We start from the raw sequence: 27,931 nt of genomic DNA, 5'->3' as shown, positions 1-27,931 counted from the left end.
CAGTGGCTCCCCCTGCACACAAATCCAGCCCGGTGCACGCGTAAATGCCTGCGTGGGCTGGCCTCGCACCTCTCTGGCGTCTGTGACCCTCGTGCCTAACCTTTCAGAACGTAAGCTCCAGTCAGGTGCACTGGGTCTCATGTGGCAGATCCCCGAGGCCCTGGGGCTTTCCACCCATCTTGCTTATCCCTCTGATTTGAAGACTGTCGCTTCCCTCCCTACCTCTGGTTTTCTGACAAACACTACCATTCAAAAGATACCTAAAGCATCTTAGGTTTTAGGAAACCTTTCTTGCCCTTCCTCCCCTGGTTCTCTGACTGGAACCAGTGACCACTTAGCCCTTCCCTTGGGGTCCTGAAAGACAGTCATGAGCCCACAGTATCATGATGTCACCTGTGCATCCCCCACCCCAACTGGACTATGTGCTTTTGAGGACCTGATGCTGTCTCTTTCAGCAAGCCCCAGACATGGGGTAGGTAACTCCACGATCATTAGGTGAATACTACCTTTTTAAGTCTCACTAGTTTTATGTCTCTCCTTCTATCAGTTTAATTTTTAGCTGATATCCCTGCCAGTTCCTCACATTATTCTACTTATAATCTACAGGGAGTAAAAAACTGGTATTAGCATCTTGGAAGAACTAAACTCATCTTAAATAGGTTTTGCATGAAGTCTAGAGATCTTTTTGAGGCAAACCTATGAGCTTGGGAAGTTCACGCTCCTATTGACATTTATTTTGGCTGTTGTCTGGTTCTTAGTGGTGTTCTGGATCCTTGAGACTGACAGATAATTTTCCCATAGAAAAATGGAGTGTAATATGATGTGACCACCATTTATTGAGATCTTCCTTAATGTGCCAGGTCCTGGGTCAGAAATGGAGGATGTAAAGGCCTGGTGAGCAAGGCATTTAAGAAGCTCATGTGGATGGTTTATATAATTTAAAACAAGATCATGATATAGAGATTATACTCACACATATGCTCTATTTTTTACAAAATGAGTTCACACAGCTATGGGGTAGAGGCAGCAAAATATGATGCTCACATCCAGGTGTGGCTGAAGCCTGCTGGGCTTTTTATCTCCTGCTCCTACTGGGGCTAACCTCTGCAACAAGAACGCAGCGTTTCTCTAGGGAAAATTTCCATACATCTCCTTTCCTCCTTTCACAACCTAACTGTTTGTTCCTGAATGTGTGTGTGAAATGTAATTGCAGAAGGAGGTAGCCTGAAGTTAATGAGAGTCTAGAAAAATGTGTCCTGATGCTGTGAGTTATTACAATAGCTGTGTATGGATGGTTAAGGCTGATAGGAGGAGAGAGAGAGAGGGAAGAACCTGAATATTAAAACCCATTCATGTTCGCATCCAGTCCAGCGAGTACACAGCCTTCCAGCAGAGGGAGATGGGGGACGAGGGCACGTGTCCTGGGGCTCATCACCACCCACTACCCCTCCCACAAGGAATCGCTGCCTCTGCAAAGTCCTGCCTTTCCTAAAGTCTGAGCACAGGGTCCATCACCTGGGTGTGGAGGTGGGGACGGAATGGGCTTCGCTAATGTGTCCACAGAAGAGACCGCAAACATCTCAATGTGCCAAAGCAGGTGGTGTTATAGTGGCCACTGAGGAGGATTCTGAAGCGGTCCCTGGACTCAGTGCAAAGGATCCTGGGAGCAGTGGCCAACGTCTGTCCAGAGATGGAGGGAAGCATGTCCTGTATTTATCATCCTCTGTAGAAGTTTCTTTTGTCATTTAGCATAAGCCATGTTATTATGTATCTAATTTCAGGAACTAGAAAATCTGTCCCTGTTCCTGAACTCAGCTGAAAGCATGCAATGGTAGAGTAAGATACAATCTACTGTATCTGTTTGGTCTGGCACATAGTAGGTACTCAATAAATGTTACTGAAGAAATGAATGAAAAATTCTAGCATATGTTAGAAGAAGGATAGAGTTCTTTCCTTCACTCAATAATTAGGGGAAATGGGTATACTGAGGTCACTTTGAAAAGGGCTTTGAATGCCATGCCAAAAGGTTTAGGGCATTAGACTGCATGAGCCAATCAATAGTTCTCCAACTTAGCTGGATTCTCTAAGGTACTATGTATAAATAGACTCTCTAGCCCTACCTAATGATGTTCTGATTTAAGTCTTGGGTGGAGTCAAGGATTCCCTGCCTTTTTGTTTGTTAGTCTTAATGATTTGCTAGCTTCCCAGGAGATATGTATGATCAGACAGATTTGGGAATTATAGATACACGGTAAAAGGGTTCCACTGACATTCTTACTCTGCGATTACAGGTCTTTGTTTCTGATGCTGCATCTCTGAGACCTGCCTGCCCAGTGAGGTCAGGCCTGTCCCTGCCTTTGCTGTGACCCTGGACCTGCCAGACCTTGGTGAGCTGGCTTCGATTCCCAAAGAACCTTGCCCAGTAACACCTCTCACAGGAAGAAAGGTGAGAATTAAACACAACTTTTGCAAAAACATCAGCCGAGAGATGAATGTGTGGCAGTGGAAATAAACCACGGATGGAGGAAATGAATGAACAGCATGTTTCTGGATTTCAAATATCACATCTGGAAATGAAAAAGTCTTTCTGCTTCCCCTGTTCAATTAGTTTTCTTATGAACTTTCCTTAGCACTTGTCATTGTAGCCAATTAGTTAACATGTTCCAGTATGAAAATCTGGTTATTACAAAAACCATAATTGATTTGACCCATCTTTGACACAACACTTTGCAAAATGCATGTGCCTTCATACTCATTAGTCCTCCTGGGCCATCATTTGTCAGTAAAGCACAGCACCATGCTGGCAGTGGGCAGTATCCTAGAATTAGGATGTGAGCTCCTTATCCTTGCAGAATGTTACAGCAAGGAAAGGGCGGATGGAAGTCCAAAGAGGACATCATTTGTTCTAAGACTTGGACTAAGAATCTATTTATCTCCAACACTGCCTCCCTGCAGGGGAAAATGCTAAACCAAGCCGGTGAGCAGGGCAGAGTAGAGTGAATAGGACCTGGGTCTCAGAGATGAATCTGAGTTTCAGGGCAGCCTCTCGCCACTTCCCAACCTTTGGACTGGGCAAATTCCTCAACCTTGGATCCACAGGGCACCTTCTCTGTAAATGTGAGCACATTATTTCCTGTTCTGCTTCCTGTCCTGCTACTGGAAGGAACAGCAAAAATGAAGAGAGTGCCTGAAATAATATCTTGAGTGCTTAGTAAATAGCAGTAAGGATGCAAAAACCAGGTTACAAAATTGGGTTGCCATCTTTTGGTTACAGCCTTTTTTTACTTATATGTAATTCAATCTCATCTATTGAAGAAAAAAAAAGGCATTATGATAACATTTTAAATAACTTCTTATTAGTTCCTTCTTGGGTCTACTTTTTATGCCCTTAGAGTCAATCTAGGCCCATGCTCTGCTTTTTTTTTTTAGTGGATAAAAATGCATGTGCGTGTGTGTGTGTTTGTGTGTGTGCATGAGAGACAAGAGGGTGGGGAGGGGGGAATATGTATCATACATTCCAGAAATTGTATAAAGTCTCTCATAGAGTTTAAAGAAAATACAATGCCTATTTTATATATATATATATATATATATATATATATATATATATACCAGTGAGGAAGTGAGGAAAAGAATATTAAAACTAACTTAGAATCCCTCTGGATGCCTTTCATGATAATTGCATGTCCTTCCTAACCACTTTCCTTCCATAAATAACTCTCCTAAATTTAGGGCAAATTATCCCTTAATTATCTTTATAGTGTTATTATATATATATATATGTGTGTAGGTATGTGTGTGTGTGTGTGTGTGTGTATATATATATATATATATATATATATATATATATGTTATAGGGAATATTGATATGGATTGGAATCAAAGTACATATTTAACTATGACTTGCCTCTTAGAGCCCATATTATGTTCTGGGGCTCATTCATGTTGCTGTATGTAACAGTTGGTCATTAATTGTCATTGCTATGTTCATTGTATGAATATGACAATTTATGTATCTATCCTTCTGCTGGACATTGGGTTATATTTAGATTTTATTAACAGTATTGGTGTGAATTTCCTTATATGTATCTCTTATGTATATGTACAAAAGTTTCCCTAAGGTGCATACTTACCAAATGAGTTATTGGGTTATATTGTCAACTTTATTAAACAATGTTAAACTGTTTCCCAGAGCTGTTGTTTCAGTTGGCACAGTGGATGAGAGTTCCAGTTCTAAATCCTAACACTCGAAATGACTGGACTTCTTATTTTCTTTCAATTTGTTGAAGGGGAAATTCTGCTTTGTTGCAATTTAACTTGTAATTCGTTGATTACTAATGATTTTAAATGTCTTTTCACATGTTAGCAAGTCTTTTGTGTTTTCTGCCTTTTTTAAGGTCCTTGCCCATTTTCTGTAGGGCTGTTTGAATCTTTCACATGGCTTTATAGTTCTCTATATGTGGCATTCTAGATAGTGATTTTTTATCAGCTATACACATTGCAAATATCTCTTCCCTTCTATTTTCAATTCATCTCACATTTCACCTCTGAAAAGTCAGATATAGGATTTTAAAAAGGTTTTTATTTCTCTAAAACTGCTGTTATCCATAGCTACACATACATATTTCAAAATAAATAATTCATTAGTGTGGTTTAGCAGAAATTATTCATGAAGATCTTTCCTCAAGCTTGCAGAGAGTGCTTGAAGAACTTATTAACTAAACTAACCTAAATTAAAAACAAAAGACAGCACTGTGATGATGAAGGCCTTCATGCCAAGAATCCAGATACACTAAAACTTGATCTTCAGCAGTTTATGATATTCACAATGACAGCACTTAAAACTGCTTCCTTCTGTCTGAAGGACATTTACCACCCAGCCAGCACAGACAAATGTTATCAAGTTTATCATCGAATTTCAAGTGTGGTCTCGGACTAACTCCTGAGAGTCATTTTTTTTCTTTAATACAATTCTCTTAGAGTCATATTTTTGTTCAACTTATGTTTGGGTTTTTGAGTAACTGAAGAATACACCCTATCAAAAATATAGGGATGTTTTTAGGACAGTGGAACTATTCTGTATGATACAAAAATGGATAGATGTCATCATATATTTGTCAAAATCCATAGGATGTGCAACACCAAGATTGACCTTTAATGTAAACTATGGACATTGAGTGATAATATTGTGTCATTGTAAATTCATCGATTCTGACACATGTGCCACTCTGGAGGAGTTTGACAGTGGAGGAGACAGGACATATGTGGGGCAACAGATACTAGGGAAATTTCTGTACCCTCTGCTTAGTTTTGTGGTGAACCTAAAACTGCTCTAAAAAATTAAGTCTATTAAAAAATAAAAATATTTAAAACGTTTTTTCAATGCAGGGAGAAATGAGCTTTTAAGACCCATTGGGTGATTTTGGGGGGAAAAAAGCCAGCAAGCAAGCAAACATAAAAGTTCCAACTAGTTTCTAAAGCAATGGCACCAGGGATATGACAACTACACGGAAGACAACTGTGGTAACAGCAGCAATGGGTGCCTGCGGAATGCCAGGTGATGTCCTAAAGAATTTACCATATAAGCCCAGTTAATGCTCACTAGAACCTTATGGGATAAGAACTGTTATACCCCTTTTAAAGATGAAATATGGAGACTTAGGTTAAGAATGTGTTCAAAGTCATACAACCAGGTAAAGGTGGAGTGGCTCTAGGTGTTGGGAGATTTCACCGGGCTGCTCTCTGCTGTTTGTACCTATGCACTCATTTTTTTGTAAAGGTGTGCTCAAGCCAGGCCAGTGAACAGATCACAAACAGTACACCTAGGGGTTCTTTTACATTGCTGTATGCAGGCAGACACTGACTGTCATAGCACAAGTTAAAGTTTAGGGTTCCACAACCGTCCACAAATGTGTGAACTTCATGTTTCTTGCACTGCACGTCAGTCAGCATTTTTCTGATATTGAGCCCTAAAAGGTAGTAGTAATAAAAACACTCATGTTTGTGTTATGCATAGCATTTGCCACACTAGACTATTACTGTGACCTGCTTCGGCGCAGCTCATTTGACTGGGAGATCCCAGGGGAAGGTGGCACATTATGTTGAGTGTCTTTACCACACTAGTTACTATGCTGCCCTCTGGAAACATCCTTCCACGGAGTTATGAGTGTCTCTGTGATGCTTCACCCCATTTCAAGAAAAAAAGAGCTGCTGCCCTTTGAAAATATGTTAGCTTCCTTTATTTAAAGAATTACGCAAATTTGGGATCCACAGAGGATTTAACCTCTGTTAAGAACTAGATAACTCACAGTCAAAAGAGAAATTTAAAGACAGCATAACGAAGAAAAAAAAGAGCTAATCCATATTCATCTGTCTAAATCTGTAGGCACTTTTTGTTTTACTAAAAGGAGGGAAGCCTTAGATGGGTGTAGCCGGAAGCTAAAAATGTAACCTTATCAAAATGTGCATTGATCAGAGTTACTGAAAGCCTTTGACATCTCCACTAGCATTTCTCATCATCTTTGAAATCAAAAAAACCCTTTAGTTGTCCCTTAGAAAAGTCAGCCCATTGTAGTGGTGTCTCCAAGAAGCTGACTGTGCTTGCATTTTGGGAAACAGAGCTACTGCCCCTTGAAAACCTAAATTAGTGTTGAATTTCATGCTCTCAAACTTTACAAAAAGAACTTAGTTAATGTATTCATGAAATATAGTCATGGGCTCTATAGCAGAGACTGCTAACTGCCCCCCCAACATTCATTCTTCCCCTCTTGCCTTTCAGGAACACATGTCTTTCCTACCCACTAGGAAGTTTTAGGAAGGCACACCCAGGCAGAGACTACTATTCTTACAATCACTAGCAAATTGTTTAGCAGTTTATTTTAAAGCATTTGCCTACCCTATGATCCTGCAGCTTCACTCCTGTCCATAAACCCAAGAGATGTGAGTGCCTATTTTCTTAAAAAGACTTTTCAAGAATGTTTATAGCAGTTTTATTCATAATAGTCCCAAATTGGAAACAATTCAAATATCTTTCAGCAGAAGAATGGGTAAGAAAAACTGTGTTACATTCATGCAATGGAATAATATGTAAAGCAATAAAAAGTAACAGACTACTGAGATAAAAAACAATATGGATGGCTCTTAAAGGCATTAGTTGAGTCACAGAAGCCTGACAGGAAACAGAGACTGCATGGTTACATTTATATGAAGCTCAAGGATTAGGTACGGTAATCAGTGGTGATAGAATTCAGGATGATGGGTGAGCCTTAGAATTGACTAGAATGGACCAGGAGGAAACCTGAGGTATTGGAAAATTCTGTGTCTTGATGTGGGTGATAGCTGCACAGATGTATACTTATATTAAAACTCATTGATCTGTGCATGTTATTGCATATAATTATATTTCAGATAAACAGATCAGGAGGTGGAGATCTCGAGAGGGAGAGATGTCCTAGGAGCGTCAATCAATGGGTACAACCTGAAACCCTATCTGTAGTATTTAAAGCCAACACTGAGCATGTCACACTTTCTAAGGTAACTGGTTCTTAAATGACCAAGACTGAAAGGAGGGATTTGTGCTTTCTCCCTAGTTACGATTTGTTTCTTATTTATTTATTTTGGCATATGCCACCAGGAGTCAAGTGGAAAACAAAGAAAAGTCAATTGAGGATTAAAAAGAGCCATTAATCTGCCTGGGTACTGATTTTCAATTTTAATAATTTGAAAGAGGAATCTGTATACTCACCTGAATGGTACAAACTCAGAAATACTCATGAAAATTCTTGACTCTGCCTCTGTGAGTGAACTTGGGTAAATTTACTGACTCTGAGGCTATTTTCTCATTGGAAGAATGGGGTAATAACATTTAAACTCCTAAGATTGCTGAGACTGTCAGCTGAATGGACACATGAACCAAGACCTTAGAATATAATATGCATTCAACAAGATCTAGCAACTATTATTCTTAGGAAGATAAGATCTCTAGCTTAAGAAAGTGATTTAGTATGTACGTTTGACTTCTGCATTTAGTTCACCCAGTTGTGTTTTACCTTGTTCACAAAAGGTTTTAAGTACCTACAATATATTTATTACTAAGTGAAACTACTCTTTATTCACAGCACTTCTGATGCCTTCAAAGAGAGACCATGTGTCAGGCAAAGAGCACAGCTAATTCCTCCAAGTAAGTGCACACACAGGACTCCTTCCTCTTTCTCATGTGTTTGTATCCAAGCACCTCCTCACCTAGGTTCTATAGCATTTTAGAAAACATTGCACATGGCTTCTGGCTGGCTGAGCAATGGAATTGATTCAGCAGAGTCTTGGGGTCAACCTGACATCCAATACCACAGCTGATTCTAACAGAAGAGCTAGAAGTAGTTTGCTATGCTGTTTCTTGGAGTGGCAGGCTAATGCATGAAGTGCTTTTTACTTGTTATTTATAGCTCTATTATTTTAACTTTAAATCCAACAAACCATGGTGAGGTTCTTTTAAATAATCAAGGGTCTCCAATTAGTTCCTTCAACACAACAGACTGTTCACAGAATTGCAGACAGGAATTAGACACACATTCCCATTTTGAACCCCCTGCTGTCCAAGAACCTTCTTCCCTGCCAACAAAGTGACAGCAAGCAGCCAGCAGATTCAAACGGAAGCCCCTCTTAAAGTAAAATATTAGGTGGAATCATATGAAACACTGACAGTTTCATACGGTTCATCCTAATATTTACATCAAATCATAGATGAGCTAAATCAGAGATGAAAGTGTTCAAAAGGGAGCTGGCACGAATAGCAGTGTTTCCCGAATCCAACTTCTTCCCCCTGGGGCACGAACTGCCTACATCATAATGAACTTAGAAAATGTCCAAAGCTAGGCAATCCCCCTTCCGCCTCAATACACAGTCTTTGCAAAGACTTCATGGGCTCCGGAGCCCTGAGATGACTACCACCAGCCTTGCACCAAACATGCCCCGGCAGGGCTCCATATGCCTCCTGTTCCTAGTCCAACAGGTTTACTGCTAATGAGAAATCTGGCTCTGTGCTCCTTGCTGGCTCCAAGCACAGTGAAGGCAGATGGAAGAACCCTGGGAGTTAGAGGGGGCAGAATTCTGAAATTTCCCATTTAGCTGACTTGATTTTTATACTCACAACACATGCAAAATAGAAGATTCGGATTTCAGGAAATCATCTAACAACTGACTTTAAACCCTCAAATTAAAATATGTTTTCCCATCACTGACAACAATGTAGGTTGTATATAAGAGCACCAGTAGATCTTTGCATGCACACTCCCTTCTCCTCACTCCCCGTCTTCACCCCCAGCTCCCATCCTGAAGTTGACATAGGCCTTAATTTGAAATGCATAACATGCATTTTCTCTAACATAACAGTCTTTTCCTATATCCAGGTGAAGACAATCCTCTTGGAAAAGTTTGTTTCTAAAATAGCCATGCGGCACCCCAATCTTTTTCTATCCAATTTTTCTTATTCATACAGAATCCATGGGGAATGGAATCTCTTCATTTGTAATAGAATTAGACTTTCCAGGGCAAAGACGACCACATGGATACAGGATGGATACCGTTCTGTAGCAAATGTGGTCAAGTTTTAAATATTTGGTTCTTGAACCCATATGCTTGTACTTCTGGCAAAGCTGGGATTATTTTCACACCACCAAATTTTGAGTGATCGCACAGTCTTAACACTCCTCACATATATTAGATCAAAGAATTGAAATAATATTGTTCAGAGCCTCCTCTTTTCATGTCTGGTCCTTAAATTCACTCCAACAGTAGCTAAGATCTGGACCTATGTATAATGTAGCTCCCCCAAAGCCTCTGGTCAACACAGAATCTGAGAGTCAGTGGATGCCGGACAGAAAGAGATCTCAGAGATGATCTTGTTTTACCTCTAAAAATCTGTGGGCCAGGGATGGGAGTAATTTGTATAAGGATGTCGAGTAACTCAAGCCTAGGTCTCTGCATTATTCTAGGCTGCATTGGATCTGTAGCAAGTTGGGAACTGGGAGCAGGGATGCCTCTACCTGTGGGTGTGATTGGAAACAGGGCAAAAGGAAAGTGGGAAAGTAATTAAACAGTTATGGATTCCCGCTACTTACTTGGCACTGAAGCAAACAAAGCAGAGAGACAAGAAGAGAACTTTGACAAATAGCAATATAACTACTATCTATGAAACAGGGACAGGATAACAAATCAATGGTAACCATGATGATATCTATTGTTTATTAAGCACATCCTCTCTGCCTGAAGTAATGTACTATCTCAATCTTTACAACTATCCAATGAAGTAATAATAATAATAATAATAAATAGTGGCAATGATTTATTAAGCATCTTTTCACAGGGGCTGAACACTGTGCTCAGTGTTTTATAAAAAGTATCTGATTGTATTTATGCAACATGTTAATGAGGCTATTCTCCATAGATTAAGGACAAGCATTGGTCAAAAAAAATCGTGTTTTTTAATAGTGGGGAAACTATTTCTTAGCCCTTTTAAGTATAAAGAGAATTTATTTAATGCATATTTATCAAGATAGAGATGACAGAGAGAGGGAAAGGGGAAGGAGAATGAGAGAGAAAGATGATGGAATAAGGTACTATCTATTTGCTGCTTCTAAGATGTGTAGGAGACCATGCTGTTTAATAATCTCAGCACTGTAATTTTAAAAATCAGTAGTCCTGGTAACTGAGTCCATGATTGAACATGCTATAAAAAAAGAAACATTGTGTGGTGGCTGGTCCCAGACAAACTGACAAGCTTTATTCTATGCTTTTGAAACCCAAGGCATTATTTACACACACTCGGCTGCAACACAGAATCCCTTCATTAAAAGAGATTTTTACACTACTGTATGTTAAAAATAGAAATACGTGAGTAAGAGAATGCATTTTTTTTCTTGTGCTAAATTACTGGTTAGAAAAGCAAACAGTGAATGGTACTGAATGATTTACACTAAAGCTTAGCTGTGTGCCCCTGATTGGCGCTGACTTCCTAGTCTGTGTCCTCCTTTGCAGTGAGGAGCTGGGACACTGAGCTGAAGGACGGCAGTATGGGACACTGAGGGCTTGTTTCCCTCTGGCAGTAGCAGCTGTCAAGGTGATTTAATAGCTATTCAAAGGCCTTTTCCCCCCTGCTTTCCTGTTCTCAAGGGGCCAATCTATCTTTAGCTTCTTTTTTGGGGGCAGTGGTTCAAGGGGGAAGGGAGCATGCCTCGGGAGTGGCACACAGGTACAAATAAAGGTGATAGACGTCTTTGTGGTCTTGACTTTAGTTACAAGCTTGGAGAAACTGCACATTCGACTGAAACCACTGGAGAAGGTTTAGTTTTCCATTTGGATCTCCCTAGAGAGCATAGGAGTGTCCTTTTTCTAAGGCAATTCAACTCCCAAAGGCAGGTACAGGACTGGGTTCTTTATAAACATGCACAGGCACCAGAACAGAGTAATAAGGTTCAGACCTGGGCTTCCATATTGCCTCCACCACATAGGAGCTGTGTGATATAAGATAGGTTACTTAACTCTCAAGTCCTAGTTCTCTGACTGTAAAAAGAGTCTTCATTTCCTCAACAGGACTGCCTTATTTGTCACTGAATAGTGGGGATTAAAGATAAAATGCATACCACATACCCAACATAGGATAAACACTCGGCGTATTAGGGAGTATCATTCTCATTTTAAGTATGAGAAAAGCAAAGCCTGGAAGAGGTGACTTGTTCAAGATCTCAGATCTAGTAAGTGATGGAGCCGAGACTCAGCCCCAGGAGTGTAAGAAACACAGGTGCTCATCACAGTAGCAGGCTTCTCCTTTAATGAGTTCATGGGCTAGGGAGGAAAAGGGTCACCTAAGCTTGGAGTTTGCTACACTCACTGTAACTGAGTCCTGGGGAATGGGGAGGCAGGGGTGGGGGCCAGAAAAACTCCTCGAAGAGGTGATGTCTGAAAGACTGGTGAGAACATTTAGACAGAATGCAGAGGAGGAGAAAACTGCATTCTGACTGAAGAAAGGGCCAGCGCACTGGCGGGAGCTGTCCAAGGGCAGGGTGCTCCCCGAGGCAGCAGCACAGGGCCTGGGGGGAAGGGGCAGGGTCGGGGCAGAGGTGGGCAGAGTCTGGATCAAGATAATCTCCTTTACCAAGCAGGTGATCAGAAGTCATAATTACATTTTAAATAGATGGAAGAATTCACAAGTTAAAATGGCTGGAAATGAATCACTTGAATCTTTTCCATTTTCACTTGGAAACAGAACATCTCTCCCACCAGGCAGGCTCATCTAGTGTTTCCATGCCAACCAACTGCTGCACAGGCTCAGCCCTAAGGTGGGGAGTGGTGCAGGTAAAGGAGAGAGCATGGGGGAAGGCCAGGGCCACACTGTGGGGGTGGATGGGAGGGGAACGGAGGCAGTTCATTGCAGAGTGGGGAGGTGGAGCAGTAAGAACCAGAAAGGAGGACTGGGTAAACCTAGTTGTACCCGGATTTATTGCAACCCTGGTCATTACCACACACACACACAGATACAGCATTCAAACCAGATTTCTTTGGAGCTCACCTGTACTCTGAACATTTTCATAGTGACCTCATGCAATTTAAGAACTTCTAATCAGTTCACTTGTTATTCACTTGAAATCAAAATATAAATGTTAGAACTCTCTGATTCTCAAGAAATCTTTCCTATCTTTGTAATCTGCTTTCCAAAGTTAGTCTTGGATTAGGAAATTTTTGCCAAGGGTTAGCAAAATTGTAACATCAGGTTCTAGGCTGGTTTCTAACTTGTGAGTGTGAATGTGATCAAAACTAAAAGTGGTCGCAGGAACTGACTTTCCATTAGGTTTGCATTAGACTGCCAGCAAGAAATCTGAGACTTTTGAAGCTATTCTTAGGTTGAGGAGGAAGTAAATAAAGTTAAAAGAAAAGAAAAGACAAAAATAGTTCTTCATGTTGCTGCACCCTAGAATCCCTTTAAAAAAAATAATTGACGCCTGGGACACATTCTCAGGAGATTCTGGCTCAGTAGGTTTGGGCTGGGGCTTGGGTATCAGGGTTTTTAAGAGCACTTTAATATTATGATTTATAATAAGAATTGGTTTTCGTCCCATTCCTGGCCCAGAATTCCTAAAACCCTTGGAATACCCCAAGTGATAAGATCCACAAAGATGTCTTTTGTTCTTCATAACAAACCCCTTTTAATCTCCAGTCAGTTTCTGTTGAAGAGTGAACTCTTGGAAAAGCCCTAAGGATGGGGGCTGCTGCCAAAGGAGCCTTATGATTAGAGGGTTGGAGCTTACAGCCATACTCTCAACCTCAGAAGAAAGAAGAGGGATTGGAGGTTGAAATAATCACCAATGGCCAATGATTTAATCTGTCAATACATTATGAAGCCTCCATGAAAATCCTAAACAATGGAGTTTCAGGAGTTTCTGGGTTGCTGAAACATGATGGTGCTTGGAGGATGGTGCTCCTAGAGAGGGCATAGCAGTTTTGCAACTCTTCACCCAGATCTTGCCCTATGCATCTCTTTCATCTGGCTGTTACATCCTTTAATAGTAAACCAGTAATCTGCTAAGCAAACTGTTTCCCTGAGTTCCACAAGCTGCTCCAAGAAATTACAGAACCTGAGAAGGGGATTCTGGGAACCTCTGATTTATAACTAGTTGGTCAGAAGCACAGGTTTCAATCTGGACTTCTGATTGGCATCTGAAGTGGGGGTAGGCCTTTTGGACTTGTGCCTGGCATCTGAAATAGGAGCAGTGTGACTCAGCCCTTATCCTGTGGGAGCCGACTCTATCTCCATGTAGATAGTATCAGAGTTAAGTTAAATTGTGGGATGCCCAGCTGGTGCTAGAGAATTGGTTGATGTGGGGGAAAACTTCACATCTTCTATTGGAAGTGAGGTATTCAGTGTGCAGTAAGCGAAACACTGGGATAAAGCAAGGAGAGGCAGCTAATAAAACAAACCTGCTTCAAAGATTCTTCCTGGCTCTTCACAGGAGAGAAGCCAGTGCACACTGGTTACACTGGGAGAGAGACTAGGGACATGACCCCCTGGCAGAGGCTCCCCGGACTGGAGAAATCCCTCTTAATCAGAACAGACCAACCTAAATTCAATGTAGTATGGTAACGTGGGTTTGAACACCAGGTTTGGACATCTCCCACTAGGTTGGGAGTTCTTTAAAGACTGAATATTTCTATCCTTGTTTTCCTTGAACCCACCTGAGTGTCTGGCACATGTGATAGCACTAGTTGTTTGTAAAATGAATAAATGAAAAAATATGTGAAATGAATGTTAGACCTAATTTGCAGCAGACTTCTTTCTGAGCACATTCAAGAAGTCATGAGCAAGGGCAATAAAATAAGACAAAAAAACAACAACCAGATGCTCTTTTCAATTTCAATTGAATTTCCACAAATATTGATGGAACCTAAAAGCCACAGACTGAAGCCCTTACTTGAACTACTTTCTCATTGCTATAATATGGCTGATATGGGTGTGAGTGGCTTAAAAAGTACAGCAGTTGGTATTGTGGATGGGGCTATGGCATATCATTCAGCACTTCCTGTCTTTTGAAGCAGTGTTTCAGATTAATTCTAAAGAGCACTATTTCCCACATTTGCCTTATCCCAAGTAGCACCTGGAATTCGTGCTTCCATTCTGCTTTCTAGGGGATAGTCATTAGGAGGCACCCACTGTCACAGAGGGTGTGCAGGTCTGCGGACTACCTTCCCCTGCAGAGTCCTGACTGCAGTATTTTCACGGGTGAAATGATGAAATAGGGGGAAGGAGAAGAGATGGCAATAGGAAATACAAATACTGTGTTTATTTTGTGACAGATACTTTTCAAGGCCATTAACACTTTTGTTGGGTTTAATTCTTGCAACAACCCTTTACCATTGATACCATTCTTCCTATTCTACTTTAAGGAATGTGATCCCAAAGGTAGTCACTCTTTTCTACCACCGTGGGTGAATCTTGTCTGGTTTTGAATGTTATACAAATGGAATCTTATTGCTGTAGACAGAATGGCACCACAAAGACCTCCACAGTCCTAATCCCCAAAATCTGTGAATACGTTACTTACATGGCAAAGAGGACCTTGCAGGTGTGACTAAGGCTATGGACTTTGAATTGGGGAGATTATCCTAGATTACCTGGGTGGACCCTGTCTAACCGCATCAGTCTTTAAAGTAGAGAACCTTTCCTGGGTAAGTCAGAGAGATGAAAGTGATCAGGAACCAACCTGAAGTTCTTGGCTTTTAACATGGAAGGGCCACTAGCCATGGAATGTGAGAGCCCCTGGAGGGTGGGAATGGCCCTTAGTTGACTGCAAGCAAAAGTCAGGAGCTTTGGTTCTATCACTCTAAGGAGTTGAATCTTGCCAACAACTCAAATAAGAAAGAATTGTTTCCTCACTTGGAACGTAGGAACACAGTCTTCTATTTTGATTTAGTCTGTGAGACCCTTAATGGACTGCCAACCTACAGAAACTGTCAGATAATAAATTTGTGTTTTTTTAAAACTACAAATGGGTGATAATTTGTTACAGTAGTGTAGAAAACTAACACACACAGAGCATTTTGTGTGTCTGGCTTCCTTCATGCACTATGATATTTGCAGGATTCCAAGCTGGTGTTGGATGGAGCAGCTATTCATTTTCATTGCTGTTCAATATTCCCTTGTGTAAATGTACCACAATTTATTTACCTATTCTATGGATGATAGAGATTTGGGTTATTTCTGGGCTTAGGCATTAACAAACAATGCAGCTACGAACATTCCTGTATGCATTTTTGTTAACTATATGTAAATATTTCTATCCTGTATATACTCAGGAATGAATCATAGGACATAATATATTCAACAAGGGCAAATACTAACAAATGATCATACCAATTTGTCTCCCATGAGCAATATACGAGAGTCTCTACAGCTTGCCAACTCTTGGAATGAACAATCTTCTTCACTTTAGCCATTTGGTGATAGATAGTGACAGTGGGATTTTAATTTGCATTTTTCCTGATCAATGAAATGAGCACCATGTCATAGAAGGATTGACCATTTGCATATCGTCTTTTGCGAAACACCTGCTCAAGCATTCTGATCATTTAAAACAATTTGGTTTCTATCTTTTTCTTAATAACTTGTGGTAGTTCTTTACATATTCAGGTTATAATTCCTTTTCCAGATCTCTGCATTGCAAATCTTTTCCTAGGATCTTTCTTCTGCTTCCATTCTATTCCCGGTGCCTTTTGATGAACTGAAGCCTAGCGCATTTTGTGCCTGTATTATCCTTTCTATAGATCACTGGATTCACTTTGTCAACATTTTATTTTGGGTTTTTGATCTTATGTTTATGATAGAGATTAGACAATAATAATTCTTATAGTGACCATGTCATATTTTGGTATCAAGAAGATATTAACATTGAAGAAGCTAAGAAGAAGTACCCTCTCTTTTCTAATTTCTGGAAGAGTTTGTATAAGATGCTAGATGATTTATAAACATTATTCTTCATACTTTTTGAGCTGTGGACTTAGTATCCTCATTTTATAGAAGAAGCTGAGGCCCAGAGGGAGAATAAATGAATTACCAAGATCATGACACAAGCAATAGGTGACAGAGTTAGGATTCAAGTCCAGGCACTTCTAAAACTCTCCCAACTCGAGCTTTTTCCAGCTTCTCTGTGCTGTGAACACATGAATGAATGGTGAGTGAGCTGGTGTTCTAAGGAATTAGTGTTTCATTCTGTGATGGTGCCTGATTACTTCCTGCAGAGAGGGGACACACAGTCAATGATGCCCCCATGCCTACCCAACAAAAAACACAGCTTTACTTTTGGAGCTCATCATACTTGGCCTTTCAAATCTCTTCTATTTCCTATCCCCCAATATTGTCAGATCCTGGAGCAGCATCCTGGTTCAGAATAATAATATTAATATTATTTCCATCTGTTTTTTTCCAACTAACGTCAGCTGCATCTTTGAAGGCATATCAAATCCTTGATGGCATCCAAGGTAGTCTTTTTAAATTAAGAGTTACTCAAGAAAAACTGAAATCCAGATCCTTGTCCTTAAGGTACTCATTGAGGGAGATGCATTATACATTAAATGGCTATATTTTCTAGGGTAAAACTTACAGGCCTTTCTATTGCAATTTGAAGTATCAATAGGAATGAAGGAACATAATAGGAAATTAAGCATATCTAAGCAAGTGTGGCATTTCAAGAGGCCCTGGACATGAGGAGCAGACATTTGGCACTGGACAGAACTGAGTTTGTTCTCCTTATTCTTTGCTGGGCAACTCTGAGCAATAACATAAACTCTAAGCTTGGTTTCATTAACTGTAAAGTGGGAATAACAATAATGATCCTCTCTTGTAGAAATTAGGAGATTTAAATTCTCACCACCACTTCTTTGTCCTCAGGATACCTGGATCCATTATATAAGCAAAGACTCAGAAGAAGAGCCTAGTGTGTAGCAGAGGTGGCGGTAGTATGGGGGCATCTATTTAGAGGGAAGGGACAGGCACAGGAAATACTAGGACAAGAGAAAAGTATCATCATCTTATACAGAACCAACAATGGGGTTAGCCTTTTGGAAAGTACAGAAACTCTCCACTGACCTGTATTCACAGCAGCCAGAAACACAACCCCTTCCTGATGACTAATTCAGAGCAATCCTGAACAGGAAGAGGGGATGAATTAATTCAGAAGCTACTGGAACTGATTTATGAGCCTTGTCTGGAGAGTAAGAACTACATAGTTAATTTCCATGAGCGTTTATATCTTAATGATAGAGGTCATTAGAAACTACCAAATATCCTGTTTATTATACAGTTCTATTCAGTTCACATCACATTTTATCATTATTTTACCCATGGAATCACATTTTTTTTTAAAAAAAATTGTGGGATCCTGCATCTGAAAGGCCAAATCTGCCTTTTTAAATAAATTAAAGGGGAAAAACGTATATGAAAGAACCAGCCTGGTGAAACAAGACAGCTTATATGAAGTTTTAAAATGCAAAGTTAGCTACCATAATGTCATGATGCCTTTAAAAAGGGTCTGTTTTTAAAATGAAGAAAGAATGACATAAAGGTATACAAATAAAACTACAATTTAAAAATAACAAAAGTAATTTTGATGATGGAAAATTTCTTCTTACCCTTTAATAAGCATCACTTAACAGCATCAGTTTACCACATAGGATAGGTCTGTGTGTCCTACTTTTTGAGAAAATGGTAAAAGGTGAAGAAAGTACATGAGGAAAAAAAAATCTAAAAGATAGCTTTCTTTTTCAAGAAAGAATAAAGGCCAAAAATGCACCTTAAGCATTTTAGATTCATTTAGACCCAAAAGATTCATGGTCAGAATTAAACATGCCTCATTCAACAATTAAATATCACAATGTTCGCTTAATTTTTTCCAGCTATAAGGTAGGATTATATGGATAGAGGAAATGTGGAGATTCATCTAGTGAGGTTTAAAAACATAAATTTTAAAATCTGAATTGCTTTTCCTTATGTTCAGATTATGTTCTCTTTTTGAGGGGCAATTTTTCTTGCATAAAATGATGACAATAATAAAGAACAGTCAATTAAAAATATATGCTATAATATACTTTTGTGTTCACTATTTTTGGAATTCTTACTTGGTGAAATTAAGTTGTCAATCCCATGTCAGGCTCCTGACTTTTTTTTATTCTAATGTTGCTGGTAAGGGAATTTTTATGTCTTACAGCCTTTACATTTAGAAAAAGACAATGGAAAGGACACTAACATCTAATGGCTTCTGGTGACTTCCACAGTCATTTGAGGAGCTTTTATGTGTTTTCTTAAAATTATAGGGCTAAGGACCTAGAGAAGGGGGCAGAAACTTTTATAGAACATGAAGACTAAAGTACAATGCAGGTGCTAAATAAATGTGAAATAATGATACTCCTTAGCTTTTGAGAGATTTATTTCAGTGGAGAGACCTAACTCACAGTGGACCATTGCAAGCTCAGAGAAAGTGGGAATTTAAACTTTCTCAAGCAATAAGGGGGCTGGAAGATATCGTTTCTACATATTATAAATCTAGGCATATGGATAATTTATATAAAGTGTTCTTTTATGTAAAAGACAAAGGTTGGATCCTTGAAAATATACCCTGTGCTGACTCGGTACACCACATACACATATTGTGCTATACACACCAAGGAAAACACACATGCTTTCAGTTTTGAGCAAAATGTCCTAGATTAGGACAGCAGGACAGGCTTCTAGGTATTGGACATGGGGGTCCTTCACTTAGTATTTTCCTTTGCTCTCACCATCTTGATATTCTTAATTTTTGAGCAAGGAACCTCACATTTTCAATCTGCACTCGGCCCTGCAAATTGTGTACCTGGTCAAATCAGGCCCCAGGTGACAGTGTTATGAGTGGGCACTTTGTGTGATAGACACTTCAATTGTGTCTTTGATGTGGAGCTTTGAATGTACAGGGCTACACAGTCTGCAGGATCTGTCTTGGAAGATGAGGGGCAGCAACCTTGTTCATACAATTGTAACGGCCATGGCCCAGTGGGGACTCAGTCACAAATCTGCATGCTTTGGACATCTTCATACTAGAGTGCAGGATCTAAGATGACCGTATGTTATTCCATTGCCCATTCAACATGTAATAATGCATAAGTAGTTTTATAGAAATCATGTAATAAGTAAAAAGATACATGTGAGTTGTGTGTTTATACATCTTTAAAGAGAGTGGACTGAGGCAAGGGTGTGGTACTACTCTATGCTTGGAGAAAAGAGTAGACAGCTTAATTCTTTGAGCCTCAGATTCCCTAAATGAAACTGTGGAAAAATAATTCCTACTTAACAGACATATTGTATCAAATAAAGTCTTTCGGTACAGCCACATGGCTTGGGAGGTAGGTAGGAACATAAGACGGTATGTTTATATTCTAGTCCCAGTGTAGCCTCTTATGGGTAGACTTCAATCCTCACTCCCATTTCCCCTCCTCTACAATGGGGATAACAATAGCACCTATATCCCAGGATTTTTGTGAGAACTTAATAAAATAATCCACATAAGGTGCTTAGCAAACTGCCTGGGACAGAAGATGATACAATATGATTTGCTATTTATCATGACTATGGTTACTAAGTATTCTAAAAATACTTGTGAATGTTTGTTATTGTTAGTGTTTTTATTTATTTATAACAAAAAGACGAATAGATGTGAAGTCTAACCTATATTAAATACAGCATTTGTTTGGCTAAATGAATTAAAAAAAAGTAGTCTGAGATGATTTTCATTATTGAACAGGGCAGCTTACTCATTGGTCAAAAAGGGACAGGGACCTTTGTTAGGCAGGGAACCATTTGCAAGCCGTGAGATAATCGAGTACAATTTTAATTAAAGTTAAATGCTCTCCATCTAGTGACATCTGTAATTTGTTCATTTGATTGACTCAGCAGGTATCATATTCCAGACTGTGCTAATACAGAGTGTAACCAGGCCAATCTCCACCTGAGAGGTGCTTATGGTCCAGTGGAGGGGACAGGTGACCCAACAGGCAAAAAAAGGCAAGGATGTGAAGGTTAGCAAACAGTAGTTTACGTGGTGCAGAGGAACACAGACAAGCATATGCTTAACCCAACCAGCATCTATGAGTTGTTGATGGTTCTCCTAATAACCTTGTTCTGTTTAATCATCATCTTCAATTGCCACTCAAAAAGTTCACTCAACAGCTATTTAAAGAATTCCTATAATGTGTCAGGCACTGAGATTAAAGGACAGATATCTTGAGTCTATTTTCCCTTGCTCCTAACTTAACCTCATGATCAGAGTGGTGGTTCCCTCCATTTCTTCATGCCCTCACTTTCATCTGTTCTCTTCTGTGAGTGCCCTGTGTCCCTAATTTTATTGTTCTGCTCTCTTTTCTAGCTAGGGTTGCCTGGATTATTCTAGGAAGATGTAAGTTTGGGCTAAGAGGCCAAGCACCTCCTCTGGATATGCAAGGCTTCTGGAAATATGATTACCATGGGGTGTGGGGTGGGGAGCAGAATCCAGGTTGGTAGAGTGACCCTTGAATGCCTTAAGAGCACCCAAGATGCCCTATTAATCCTTTTATCCCCAGAGCACAGTACAGTATGAGGTGATGGTTATGGTTCAGAAAAGGTTTTCTGGATGAATGAATGAGTGAGTGAATGAATGAATGAGGACTCACCATTAATAAAAATGATATCTGGAGTCTAGATCTTGGGATGGAGAGATAAAGGAAAAATGCGATGGGCAAATGGAAGGGTCACCCATGGTACTTTTGTCCCTCTTTCTATAGAAATCTAAAAATTAAAAAGCTTTTAAAAATCAGGGCCAGCTTATGATTTCAGGGGAAAGAGAAAACTCCCCCAGGTTCCCCCGACTTCTCCTCCTTTCTATTTCTGGCATAAAAATAGCTGCCTGTAGACAAAGCCTTTTATTCCACAATTAAGTTTGCAATTAAAAACGCAAGTGCTTCAAAGAGTGAGCACAATGCTAATGAGTCTCAAAGTGTAAATGAAGAATCTAATTCTATTCTGCTTTAAAGGAGGCAGCAGTTTAGGGGACAGGCTCTGAGCACTTGGGTAAAGTGTCTCCCCTTTACCTAACCAGTCTCGTCTGGTATGCTCTTTCATAGACTTGGTTTAACTTAATCCTAAAAACTAAAAACAAGCCTGTGAACCACATATCATGTCTGTTTTATAAATGAGAATCTCAATTTTAGCAATTGATAAGCTTTGAAGCCTGGACCACAAGCCAGGTCTATCTGGGGGAAGTCAGTACGAAGTGTAAATCAAACAGAAAGTCTGTCAGTATGAATTTAACTCAGGCCCCCACATGATTAACTTCATCTTTACCATATTGTAGTACACGGGCTTCAGTGAAAGACATACTTGCATAAAGAATACCGGTTGGCTACGTAGCACCTTGAGTAGGTTATTTTAAAATTTCTTCCCCTTCTGCAAAGTTCCTCCTCTGTACAATGGGTATAATAATCATATTGGTGGCAAAGCACTATTGTAAGGTCTAAATGAAGTCAGAAAAGAAGGACTGGCACGCAAGTTCTGGCCCCCCTGTGGGTTAGGCAGGCCACCCAGACATTGTAATATCCTCTCCAGGCCTCTTCTGGCTTCCCAAGTCTAGACTTTCTCTAGATAGTCTTCCTCCTACTGCTCAACTGTTTCAGATACTTTGTCATACCTCTTTCAGTAGGATTTTAAGAAAGGTAAGAAATCTGAACTCAAGCAGTTTTTTTTTCCTATTCTGCTCTAATACATTGTATTTCTGACTGAATAAAGGATACTTTTGCCGAATAAGAATGTATGAGTGAATGAATGACAGGCAATAAAAATGCCACTGTCAGCCAGCCCTGTGCCAAGTCTAGGGCAGGGGGTACACATAGCTGATTGCTTTCAGGGGAGAGTTAATTGTCCTCTACTGTGTCCTCTGGGGACAGCTGCTGAGGGCACTTTGGGTCCTAGGTTGGAGGAGAAGATAAAATTCTGACATAACAAAGTGTACAGATTCCATGGCTTTGTTTTAAACACCCTTGAAAACCCCATAGCCAAGTGAAGTTAGGAGTAGCTTCTCATTGCAGTGGGGTCCCCTGACAGGCTCCATTCTTCCTGAACACCCCCAAGTTACTGAGGAGCAGCACAGTGGGCTGGAAGGACGTGCTACCAAAGGAGAAGAAAAAAAGAGACCAATTTCTCTTACCGAGGTGATGACGCAGTTTTCCCCTCCCAACAAAATCTGTCAGCTGAGAACATCCTTCCCCTACCATAAAACCATCAGGATGAAGGCTCCAGGCTGGCGTCTGTTTTCTCAGGATTGCCCTCGGCAGGACTTCCAGCCTGATGTCCCGGAATAGGAAGACTGAGAGCACTGAAAACGGGACACAGGATAAGATCCACCGTGGACGGTGATCCTACCCGGAGTCCTCCCCTAAGAGGGCATCGGCTGTGCGTGCTTGTCTAAGTCTGTTACTGAATAGACCCCAATTTAACGGGAGTCATAGAGTTTAGCAGGCAAACGAAGCAGCCTGAAAGGCCGGGTGGTGCCACATGTGTCCTGGGAATCTGTCCTCAGGACACGGCCAGACTCCATGTCCATGGTGGCAGCCCAGGTGGTATCGGGCTTCCATAGGATTAATTTTGTAAAGATCTTGGCTTACATTCTAATTTTTTCTTTCATATATGCATAGGAAAGAGACTCTAGGAATTAATTCATTCAGCAAATATTTACTAAGGTACTTCTTTATGCCAAGCACTGTGGCTAAGGCACTAGGATATAATAAAATTAAGACACTTGCTGGGATTTGCAGGTCCAGTACTGAATGGTGTTTCCATTTCACTTAACAGATGATTTTTTAATACCAGTGGTCTTCTGGGTAGATTTTACCATAGGCAAAGGCATGCTGTAAAGATTAAAATAGGATAGTAGGAAGCCTTATAGGCATGCTGTAAAGATTAAAATAGGATAATAACTGCAAGGCATATAATACATGAAGTATCAGAAAATAATGATTTGCACACTACTTTAACTGCCTACAGATATGGACTACGAGAATTGAGGGTAGGAGGTCTGTATTCCTATAATCTCTGTATCCTTAACATGTACCAAAGACTGGTACACTGTAGATCAGTATGTATATCATATTTATTGAAAGAAAAAAATCAATGCATTAATGAATCAGTGTATAAAAGCCTTAAACAATGGGCAGGAGGCAGACCTAAGAGCAGTTGTCATAATTATAGCCTTTGCAGGAAAAATTGTCTTAGGAATTATCAGCAAGTTTGAGTTACCAGTTTAAAATGTGGACTTAGAGCCATGGAAAAGGGAATGAATCCTTCAAATATGGAACAGAAAACTTTTAGTGGGGGCCTCAGCGGGGGTGAAAAATGCAGAGGGGAAGTGGCAGAATCATGGGCTTAGGGACACTGCTGTTATCTATGACGAACTGGAAGGGCCAGTGACTCTTAGGCACAGTGATTCTTCTGTGTCTCCAACTGAATTCTCTGCAGACTCTGACTTTGGACAGACCTTTCTGGGGGATCAGAAATGCCTGATGAGTTGACAGAGCTGGGCATTCCAGAGCCATGAAATCCTGGCCTTCCTTTCTGCCTTCTGGAGTCAGAGGTGGGAAAATGTAAAAGGTCATCAGGAAGTCAGTCCTTCCCTTGCTGAAGGCCAGCAAGGGACAAGGGCATTTCATCCCACTGCTAAGGGAACAGTACCTTGTTCAGATCCAATTCTACAGTGTCTTTATCCTTCTGGGAAAAGGTCACCCTTATAAAAAATGATAAATACCACCAACATTTATTAACTGTTTCCCATGTGCCAGGTATTTAAATTCACTATTTTACTGAATCCTCACAACTACTTCATGGCATCCGATTACTACTGTCATATCACAGATAAAGAAGCTAAGGCCAAAGCAACTGACTTTTCCAAAATCACTGAGCTAGTGGGCAGCAGAAATGAGATTCAAATATTTTTCTGTCTGGCAGAATCCAGCAACTGTGCTCCTATATGCTCTATGCTGCCTCACACACAGGGCCTAACTCTCTGCGCTCACAGCCAGTCTACCTCTGTGATCGTGGGGCAATTATTTAACTTCTCTGAGTAGCTTCACCTATAGCAGAAGGAAACATTCCCTGACTCTTTGGGTGGTTGGGAAAACCATATGGGAAATATATGAAAAGCATGAACACAGTGGCTGACCCACCGAAGGTGCCCAACAAATGTTTCCGTCCATGTCCACTCCCTCATGTGCCCCAGTGATAACTGCCTTCCTCGTTGGCCAGGCCACTGAGGGTCTGGAGGCCCAGAGATGCTAAAGGTGAGGTGGGGAAGATGCACTCTCTTGTCTGTCTGCGGACTGTGCACACTGCCTGGAGTACTTCTTGCTTATTCCACCTATAAATTGTAGATCATGACCCATTACTGAGTTATTAAATCAAGTTAATGACTTTATAATGACTTTATTATTTTTTTAAAGGAGACAAAAAGAATGGAAAATAACCAAGTACACTGTACATAAAAAGCATTAGGATAATTTCATGAAGAAAATTTTCAGCTTATATGTTTATGTATTTACTGGGTCACGATGAAGACTGTATTTCCTATTTCGAATACAATGACTTAGAAACCTCTAGGTTAGCTCACATAAGATCTTCGAGAACCAAGTGAGCAGTTATCCTTGCATTAGGAGTCAACAAAGCTTCCAGGCCCTTCTAGAGCTAACCCCCACCGCACCGCATTGTCGCCGTCTTCCCCTCAACTCGCTCCCTGTTAAAGGGGAGGTTCTTACAGACAGAAAATAATGACTTAGTGCTGGGTCCTCTGTGTCCATATGGGTCCCAGCACAGAATATACATTCAAATCGTGCTTGACGAATGCATTAATAAATCAGAGCAGCTAACTTTTAAATCCAAATTCCAACAGAGGGGTTATTCACTCAAACTCACAAAATGGATTCCTTTCATCAACAAATGAACACAGACCAAATTCCTCTTTTGCACTGTTTCTTGTGACCTTTTACTCCCCAGAGGTGGACTTACCTACATTTCTTTCCTCCTCCCCATTGACCCGGGGTCCTAAATACTCTTGCTCTCTCTTATCAAAAGAAAGAATCTTCCCTTAGCTATTCACACTTTTACATGATTTAATCCCATATATCTTTGACCTATCTTAGCAGTATTTGGACATAAAGGTCCATTCCTGTTAGAAGGGAAAGACTTGCTCTCTGTTCTAAGGCTGCTTTCACCAGCTGGTAGGTAAGAAGGAGAGCACGTATTTTAGAGGCAAGGAGACTTCAATCTGTCCACATGGAGATCCTTGAAATACATGCGACCAAATATGTATTCCAGTGGCTCAGGAGCCCAAGTGCATCTACGTCTGAACAATCAATGTACATGTGGAGCCTTTTGAAAAATACTTTATTCAAATTTTTAACAATTTATTTACTTTCAAGGTTCTATATATATACAACTACGTTTCACAATGCAGGAAATACACAACACAAATAGCCCATTAAATCAAATATATCCAAATTATTCACATAGATCATGTACAGTATTAGCATTAGCAAAAATCAACTCCACTTGTACAGCACTACCAAAGCACTTCAAGCACCCTCCATAAAAGATTAAAAGAAGGAAAATAATTACAACTAGATGGGAAAATAGGGTTGGCTCATGCTTAAAGCACCGCCTGGCTCAGAAATGTTAGCTCCACCCCTTGCCCCTCAACACATGCAAATTGCTATCACCTGGGAGGACAGTGTCTAGTAAGAGCATGAGGCCAGCTTGTTCATCATCCTGAGAAGATGGAGCCCCTCGGATATGGCCAGGGCAGGGCTAGGGTAGGGAGAGGGACTGTGGGTGTCTGTGTGTGTATAAGGAAGAAGTGGTAACTTCAAGGGGAAGGGTGATTTCATGGTGCAGACAAATATTCTGCTAAGTCAGCTAAAGTGTTTAGCACAGAGCAAAGAGGCTGCTTGCTTTCTGGTTTAGGTTTTGGCTTCATGGAAAAATACAAATAATACTAAAGAAATCCCGGATGTCCTATAGGGCAGTTTATCCTGTATAAAAATGCTAAAAAAGTTTACGTTTGAATTCCTGCTCTCAGCTGACCTATTCCTTAATCTAAGCACCCTGCACTGTGCTGACAGTAGCTGATGGAGAATCACAGCTAAAGTGCATTCAACAGCTGATAACACCCAAGTTGAGCCCTCGGGAGGTAGAGGGATGTGGGGAGGAGGGAGGTAGGAGATCTGACTCTGCCACCAAATAGCTGTGGCGTACTGGGCAAATCTCTTCCCTCCTGAGACCTCAGTTTCTCTTCTGTAAATTAAACAGTGGCTGAAGTTCCTTCCAGCCCTAGAATTACATAAAGCTAAACAGAATGAGGAGAATAATACCCCAGGATGTCATTCTCAGATTAAAGAGATGTACTCATCATCTGGTATTTATATAATCAGAGAAACACTGCTACTAATTTATTTTGAGAGAGAAACTGGTTGATTTTCTAAAACAAGCCCAGCCAGTTGGCATGGGTCCTATTCAAGTGCTCTAGCTTAAGCAAGCATCTCTATGAACATCCTGTAGCCAAAATTGGCTCCCCCCACCCAAAAGAAGCACAGTGAAAGTACAAACTTGCTGAATCATTTTTAGTAAGGAATCCCCTTAGGCCTTGCTGTTTCATTTCATTTATTGCTTTTTTTTTTTTTTTCAGGGGTAGGGGTGTCTGTTTTATCACATTGCATGAGAACAAGGCCAGGGGATTTTCTAAGTTCTTTCCCTGTGATTTTATACTATGCATGGCCTGTATCTTTTCCAATTCTATACCTCTAAGAATCATTTAGATGCTGAGGTCAGCCCTCTAGGTACTAAATAAGTATTAATAATTGAACATTTGGAAACCAAATTCATATTTGTATGTTGTAGAGCGGTCCTTTGGAAAATTTCCTAAGAAGTGTCAGCTATTTTTGATTCTCATGTAAAAGAGTTTCCTCCTTTCAATGCAACCTTCGACTATTAGAATATTAAGAAGAAACATTCTTTATTACCTTAAGTCTTCATCTCTTTTGTATGCTCTACTTTTGAGAATAAAAGTTTCAGTCTGATTAACATTACCCTTTCAAATAAGTCTACTAGTTTTACCTAATATCACTGTATCACTCCATTTAATTTTCCACAATTTAATTAAAAGGACTAAACTATTACCAAATGTTTTCAGTAAACTTCTATTACATTAACATTTTGATGCATTCTGTTTTTTTAACAAGATGCCAAAAATATGGTAATATTTTCTTCCAGTTTTACTCTATATAACCATTTCATTTACACTAACTGATTTATCTCTATCCTATTAACACAAATGGCTTTTCCCAGTTT

General features: G+C 40.1%; 1 protein-coding gene and 1 long non-coding RNA gene across 20 annotated transcripts in view; one reads left to right on the top strand and one right to left on the bottom strand.

The window, feature by feature from the left end:
• The window catches only part of DLG2 (discs large MAGUK scaffold protein 2), a 1,919,888-nt gene that overhangs the window by 105,221 nt on the left and 1,786,736 nt on the right, over positions 1-27,931 (bottom strand). The gene's annotated exons all lie outside the window — the stretch shown is intronic.
• On the top strand, positions 196-27,176 carry LOC118917519 (uncharacterized). Its single transcript, XR_005026830.2, has 4 exons — positions 196-2,446; positions 7,408-7,533; positions 8,118-8,179; positions 26,664-27,176. It is a non-coding gene; the product is annotated as an uncharacterized LOC118917519 (long non-coding RNA).

The sequence above is a fragment of the Manis pentadactyla genome, chromosome 9 (assembly GCF_030020395.1).
Source record: "Manis pentadactyla isolate mManPen7 chromosome 9, mManPen7.hap1, whole genome shotgun sequence".
NCBI lineage: Eukaryota > Metazoa > Chordata > Mammalia > Pholidota > Manidae > Manis > Manis pentadactyla.
Note: the sequence above shows the minus strand (reverse complement) of the source record. Positions and strands in the feature narration are given on the sequence as shown.